Source organism: Coccinella septempunctata, chromosome 9 (genome assembly GCF_907165205.1).
Source record: "Coccinella septempunctata chromosome 9, icCocSept1.1, whole genome shotgun sequence".
Lineage (NCBI taxonomy): Eukaryota > Metazoa > Arthropoda > Insecta > Coleoptera > Coccinellidae > Coccinella > Coccinella septempunctata.
In genome coordinates, this window is record NC_058197.1 from 2025983 (window position 1) to 2034099 (window position 8117).

Below are 8117 nucleotides of genomic sequence, written 5' to 3' on the forward strand. Positions count from 1 at the left end.
CATTTTGGAAATGAAAAATTTGAAAATACCTTTTAACCTCGAGTACTCCACGAATAAACTTAAACCAAATAAAACTATAGCAAGAACATTTGTAAAAATTCCAGTATCCCTAGAAAATGGCGACGTTTTACTACCCGAAATTAATTTTAAAAAATTCTCAACACCAGAATGTATAGCACGAGCAAAAAATGGTATTTGCCTAATTCCTATTTCAGAATCAATTAACGGGAATTTAGAGATTAACTTTTCGGAAAGAATACCCGTGAAATCAATATCTGAAACAGAAATATGTGCTCCTCAAATTGAAAATTCTAAATTAAAACTTTCAAAAAATATTCGTACGCAACACATGAATTCTGAAGAAAAACGAGAAATTTTAAAACTTTGTAGTAAATTCAAAAATATTTTCTATAACGAAAACTGCGATCTCTCTTTTAGCAATACTGTCAAGCATAAAATAAGAACGAAAGATGAAGAACCCGTTCACGTTAAATCTTTCAGACACCCTCACAGCATGAAAAAGATTATTCAAGAACAAATTCAAAAACTTTTAGATGATAATATCATTCGTCCATCTATTTCACCCTACAGTGCTCCAGTTTGGATTGTAGACAAAAAGAAAGATGCTTCCGGCCAAAATAAATATCGTATGGTCATTGACTATCGCCGTTTAAATGAAAAAACCATTGAGGATAAATATCCGCTACCGCGAATAGAAGAAATTTTGGATAATTTAGGAAAAAGTTGCTATTTTTCGACACTCGATATGGCAAAAGCCTTTCACCAAATCGAAATGGACGAGGAATCAATAGAAAAAACTGCATTCACCGTGAATAATGGTCACTACGAATATCTTCGTATACCCTACGGATTGAAAAATGGACCCAGTACATTTCAACGCGTAATGGTCAATGTACTTAAAGAATATCTTCATAAGTTTTGTTTCGTTTACATGGATGGCATTGTCGTATTTTCAAAATCGTTACAAGAACATATTTGCCATTTGAAATCAATTTTTGAAAAAATTAGAGAATTCAACCTCAAAATTGAACTTGACAAATGTGAATTTTTGAGTAAAAATGTCGAATTCTTAGGACACTTAATAACTCCTGACGGAATATCTCCGAATCCTTCTAAACTGAAAGCTGTTGAAAAGTACCCTATTCCACGCACAGTGAAGGAAATCAAATCATTTTTAGGATTAATAGGTTATTACAGACGATTCATTCAAAATTTTGCTCACATAGTTTCTCCCATGACCAAATGCCTTAAGAAAGGAGCGAAAATTAAAATTGATGATCCCGACTATGTAAATGCTTTTCAATTATGTAAAGAATTATTGACAAATGCTCCGATATTAGCTTATCCAGATTTTGAAAAAACATTTAAATTAACAACAGATGCTTCAAATGTTGCAATTGGAAGTGTATTATCACAAGACAACCGCCCAGTTGCCTATTATTCAAGAACCCTAAATTCAGCCGAAAAAAATTATTCAACCATAGAAAAAGAACTCCTCTCAATTTTAGATTCAACAAAACATTTTCGACCATACCTCTACGGACAAAATTTCATAATAGAAACTGATCATAATCCCCTTGTTTGGCTTTATAAAATAAAAGAACCTAATTCCAGGCTCATAAGATGGAAATTGAAACTTGATGAATTTGATTTCAACATAATTCATAAAAAAGGAAAAGAAAATAAAGTTGCGGATGCCCTATCGCGAATTGAAATCAATAACAGAGAAAATGAAGACTCTTTATTATCAGAAAATGACCTAAATATAGAAGTTTCCTCAATTTTACCTAATATTAATGATCTTCCGGTACTTAGTGATGAAGAACTTGAAAATATTTTGAACCCCCCAGACAATCGTCAAGATAAAGATGATCCCAATCATCAACATGAAGCAAATAATAATGATTCTAATGCCACCATTCATTCAACTCAAGAAGACAATGGAAAAGTTATTCCAATCACGGAATCTTCTGTGAATATATATCCGAATAGAATTATTCTAAATATTGGCGAACAATACAATTTAAAATTCACAAAAAATTTTCAGAAAAATACTTACAACATAACAATAAGACAAAATTTCATGGAAAATGATTTTTCAACTTTTTTCAAAGAAATTTTTAGACCGAATGAATCTTACGGAATATTTTTCAGAGATAATAAATTACGACTCCCTTTCATCAGATTTTGCAAAGAATCCTTCAATTACTCCGTGAAACTTTATATAAGCAACACCCTTTTATTAGATGTACCTTGTGAAGAGAATCAAGTCGAAATCATTTCAGAATATCATGATAAAAACCATAATGGTATTTCAGAAACATTTAATCAATTATCGAAAAAATACTATTGGCCAAAAATGAGGAATAAAATCACAGAAATCATAAATAAATGCGAATTATGCCTTAAATCAAAATACGAGAGAAACCCTTATAAATTGAAATTTTCAGGTCCCCTCCTAGCTAAGCGACCTTTCGAAGTAATCCACATTGATACATTTTCTTTTCAAAATTCGAAGTTTTTAACAATAATTGATTTATTTTCAAAATACGCGCAATCATACCTTTTAAAAGACGGCACTGCTTCAACAATTCTCAATAAATTACGTCATTATTTTTCACATCACAATATTCCACAAAAGATTGTTTGTGACGAAGGACGAGAATTTCAGAACAAGACTTTCACAGAGTATTGTAAATTGAACAAAATCAATCTACATTTTACAACAGTGAACAATCCGAGCTCAAATTCTCCAATTGAACGATTCCATTCAACAATTTTGGAAAAACTCAGAATTCTCAAATTGAAAAACCCAAATGAAAATCCAGCTAATCTTATGATTACAGCAACATTAATTTATAATCAATCGATACATTCAGCGACTGGTTATTCACCTTTTCATTTACTTTATGGTCCATACGACAAATTACCAGAATTTGATTTGAATATGACTATTTATGAGCAGTATAACGAAAAACGAAAACAGGAAATTTTGCCATTTTTTGACCATATTTACGAACGAAATAAAAACAAAGCTCAGAAAACATTAAACAAGCTGAACGAAAAGCGAAATGACCCTCCAAATTTAGAGCAAGCAGAAATTTACGTCGAACGAAACAGACCGAGAAAAACGGATCCACGCTTCGAAAAAATTATTGTTGAACAGCAACAACAAAACAAAATAAGTGGTCTAACTACAAAATCAAGAGAAACAACAGCGCACATACAAAAAGTCAAAAAACTAAGAAAAAACGTTTGTTCTTTTCAGGATACTGCTGATCCTCCTGATTCAGACCCAAACAAACCAGGCCCTTCAGGTCCACGAAATAAAAAGTAATGGATACTTTGAAGAACCTTTGAGTCATGCCAAAATTCTTGATCATTACCATAATTTTCTTTTCTTCATAAATATTACCAATTTGCAAGACAATTTCGATCAGTTGAACGATAATTTTAATGACCTTCAGAAAGACCAAACATTCGATGAATTACCCCGTCGACTTTTTCACCAATTGAGTTTGAATTTGGATCAAATCGAACAAATCTTACGAAAATTTGTCAATAGAAAAGTTAGAAGAGGTTTGGCTAATTTCATCGGAAAAGGTATTAAATTCATTACAGGTAACCTAGACGATGATGATCTGAAAACTATTAACGAAAATTTAGAAAGCCTTCACAACAGCAAATCTTCCGAAATCGAAAGGATAAATAAATTAACTTCTTTTGCTAATCATTTGTCAAAAAGATATTCAGAAGATTTGGCTCTGCTAAACGAAAATATTATTCATACTAAAGCATTATTCCAGAATATTGAATCTACCGAAGGATTTCGAATCATTGTAGAATACCAAATGCTTCAGTCCCAAGCACTCTTGAACACTTTATTAATGCTAGAAAGGACTATAAGTTTTGCAATGAGAGAAATTTCAAATTAGAAGTCATTAAAGTTGAAGAACTTTATTCCATCGGGACATATCTTGAAAAAATTTATAAGACACAGCAACTATCACCAATTGATCATGTTCATCTTTTCAAAATAATCGAATATGCAAAAATGTCTGTCATTGGAACGGAGGAAACTATCACATTCCTTCTCAAAATCCCAATTCTCAAACGAGTAATTGCTTCATATTCCCGAATCTACCCTGTACCCAATACCCAAGATATTGCTGTGATCCCGCCAAGGACGTATTCCATCAAAATCAACAACGAGGAATATTGGACCAATGAAATATGCAAATCAACATTGGGAAGTTCGATGGTGCTTTGCCTTCAACAGCCTACCAAGGAAGCATGCATTCTGTCAACCCCAGGTCGATGCCAAACAACACTAGTGAACAACGACTTCAACATCATCCACCCGCTGAAGAATCACCAGCTCCTGACCCTCTTCAAAAAGAACAAAACAGTACTAGAAGACTGCCATGGAATTCTATTCAGGAAATCAATCCAGGGAATCAACCTTCTAAGTTCCACCTGCCGAATTATTATTGAAGAATCCATCTACGATGACACAGTTCCGATTTTCGAAATAACTGCCAAAAACATTTCGAAAATTTCATTGAACTCCACCCACAAAATTGAATTTCACCTGAGGCATCTGAAAGAACCAACTTCAATCCTTCAATCCTTCAATCAAGAAGCAGAAAAACTTTCAGACCAGCCCATGTACCTACATCCAATAACTCAGGTCATTCACCAGTCTACAAGTGTGATATTGTGCTGTTTCACAATTCTTGGAATCATCTTCGTTATAAAGAACAAAACAAGGATCTCCGAGTTAATCTACAGTCCAAGGAAAATCATACACGTAGAAATGGAAGACATCACCCAAGGCCACCCAGCAGATAACAGAGACGTTATCTCTTAAGGGGGAAAGTATTACGAGATGCTCCTCGTACTGGAACGCTGACGCCAGCTTCGTCTTCGCGGAAAGTGTTAGTGCGAGAAGAAAGTGATGACTCGGATTCTTCCAGAATCCAAGGTTTCCATGTGAAAAGAGACACATTCTAGTTTAGTTCCATTTTAGAATTCATTCTGTTTGTAACTCCTTTCCGCTCTGTCCAATTATAAAGTCATTTAGTTTTTCAAAATTGTGATTTATAATTGAAAGAATAAAATTCTTTTTAAAAACAGAGTTTGCGGATCGAAAATCATAATTATATAAATAGTAGATGAATCCCTAAAACAATGTTCTTGAATGACAAAGAAAAGCAGGATTGGAAATTATCCTGGTTATAGTGAACCAATGTCTCAATAAATGAGAGGATGAAATAACTCAAAACAAACGAAATTAATTCAGGAACATAATACACATTGATATAAAAGTGGACAAACAAATCAACAGTTGTTGGTTTTCATATATCTGAGTTGAATTCGTTTATTTATCGCCCTTATTCGAAGGCTCACTTATTTAATATCCTCCTACTTAATTTTTACAGATAATTAGTATATCTGGTCATATTTTGAAGTTTTAATTTTTTTTATACCGTACTTGGAATGGGACCTAACGTTGTCTTTTGAGTACACCTAACAATTTTTAATTTTTTTTCAAACCTAATGTTTCATTTAGAATACACTCTATATCATAAATGATTCATTATATCAGACTTGCACTCTGAATTCATACATAACCTATTGCTTGATTGCAGGTCAAGAAACGTTCAGTGGATTTTTTTTTGCATAGTACTTGAAACAGTTCTAACTGTTAACTTTTATGATCCCCTATCATTTTTTATTTGTTTTCAAAATTAATGTTTCATTAAGAATATGCTGTTAATTCAAATATCAGACTTGCACTCCAATATTATGAATTTTCTATTTCTTGATCGCAGGTCAAGGAGCGTTCAGTCTTTTACGCATAGTACTTAAAACAGTACTGTTGTCTTCTCTACATCTAACAATTTTCAATTTTTCTCGAAGTTAATATTTCATTTTGAATATAGAGCGCGGGCTGGAGTTACAAATCCTACAAAAGTTTTCATTTTATAGGTTTCTCCTTCTTCCTAAAAATCTCAATGTAGTCATTCACATTGAAAAGTTTGATATTAGGATCTTCTTTTCTTCTAATAGATGTCATATTCAGAATCTCCTTCAGAATGAAAGACCTCGTCAAGCGTTTTCTCAGATTTCCGTTCGACACATACTGCTTTTTTTCTCCAACATCGAAATTTATTTTCTTCACGACTTTTTGGCTATGTTCATCTTGATTACCTTCTCTTCTTGCAGCGTGAGTGTCGGATTTTTTCTGCGGAACTTTTCCTCTTTTTCGTTCTCCTACATGTGACTTCAGAAATTTCCTGATTTGAACTGTTCTCCTCAAGTCAATTTGTTTAGACTTCAATTTTTCCAATCCCATTCTCAAGATCTTCTTTCTGTCCATCTCGTCTTCCACAATGAAAAAAATATTTGAGTATGAAACGATAAAATTCGATAGTATCAAAGTTAAAAAATGTAAACCACAACACAATATTTGCAGCACGAAGCACATTCACAACTGAATACTTTGTACATCTACTCCGCTGTTATATAGCCCCTCTACCATCCCTCCCTAGCACCCAACCACCCAATTGCCCGTTCCGTCGTCTGATTCGATATTAGATTGCTGTGACTTAAAATTTCTATGGAATCAACGTATTACATTCGTTCAATTTAACTGTCACACGTCGGACTGTTTGTTGATTTATCCTTAACTTCCTATGACCAATTTTAAAGTGTTACTTTTATTAGTTGTATGATGAGCCTTGAGAAAGGAACAAAATAGTTCCAAAACTTTGGCAAATTCATAAGAGATTGTTTTTCAACCTGTCCAAATTCCTGCGATATTTCACCTATTGTGTTCAATCCATTATTTATGATACCTAAAAAGAACATATAAAATATTTTGTTATTTTGTGATACTTGAGCCTAACACTAAAAATACCTGAAATTATAGAGTGTTTTATATAATTATGAGTTTATGAAACATATGCGAATTTAAATGATAATTGTCCAGAGTATTTTTCTTACAGAAAGAATATACTATTATATATTACTGTTCATTTTTTCAAACGTTTCTGATATTATGAAATGATAAAATATCAACAATTGAAAAGTATAAGTTATCGATACAGATAATAACTATCTGGATAAGCAAGTATTGAAGCGAATTAGTATTTCAATTCTTAAGTTTGTTTCAAATCTCGCTGCTCCAAACAATATTTCAAAATTAATAATTTCTAGAGAATTCTTTTTCATCATTTACATTCACGTTGTAGATGGTATACACGTTTTTCCTGAGGAAATCAAAACTATAGAAAGAATGTCCCTGAATAAATTTAACGACTCTGATGTATATGCAGAAATCCATGTAGGTTCCTATATATAAGTACAGAATCGTTATTTTTTATTTTCACCCTAATTATACGGAGCACTGCTATCTACTTCATGAATTTCATTTTCAATGTCTTAACCGGGAAACCGAAGAATTTTGAGTATATAATAATGAATAAATAAATAAATAAATAAATAAATAATAAAAATGAAATATTCTCATATTATAAGAGTTAAAAACTTGGTTTCTCGAAAAACGGCATGGATTCCCCAACGAGTAACATGTGACTCTGGTGACATGACATTGAATTTTCCAAGATTTCCAGCTTTCAGTATGCTTTAACGATGGAATGGTGCAACATTCAGGAATTGTTGTCGAAGTCATAATGTATTTTTAACAGCATATCCACCAAAAAATTCTTTCGTTTCGTACTTTCATCGAAAAAAATTTGTTTAAATGAAAGCCTCTATTTTAGTCGAATTATGATCCATCCTATCCTTACTATGCCCAAAATTGACAAGGTATTCCTGGATACGGAATATTCTGCTATCGTTTTTCAAAATGGGGAATTATACGGAAATAACTTGATATTAGTCCGAAAGTCACACTAAAACATTTGTAAGGCCTCACTATCTCCAAAATTCAAGACGAAAATCGGAAATTATATTCACGCCCAGTACGAAAAGAAGATATTAAAAAAAAAAAATAACCATTGCAAGTGACATTCAGTAAAGTGAAAATAAAATATCGCCAAAATAATGTCGAAATTAGACATAGTCATACT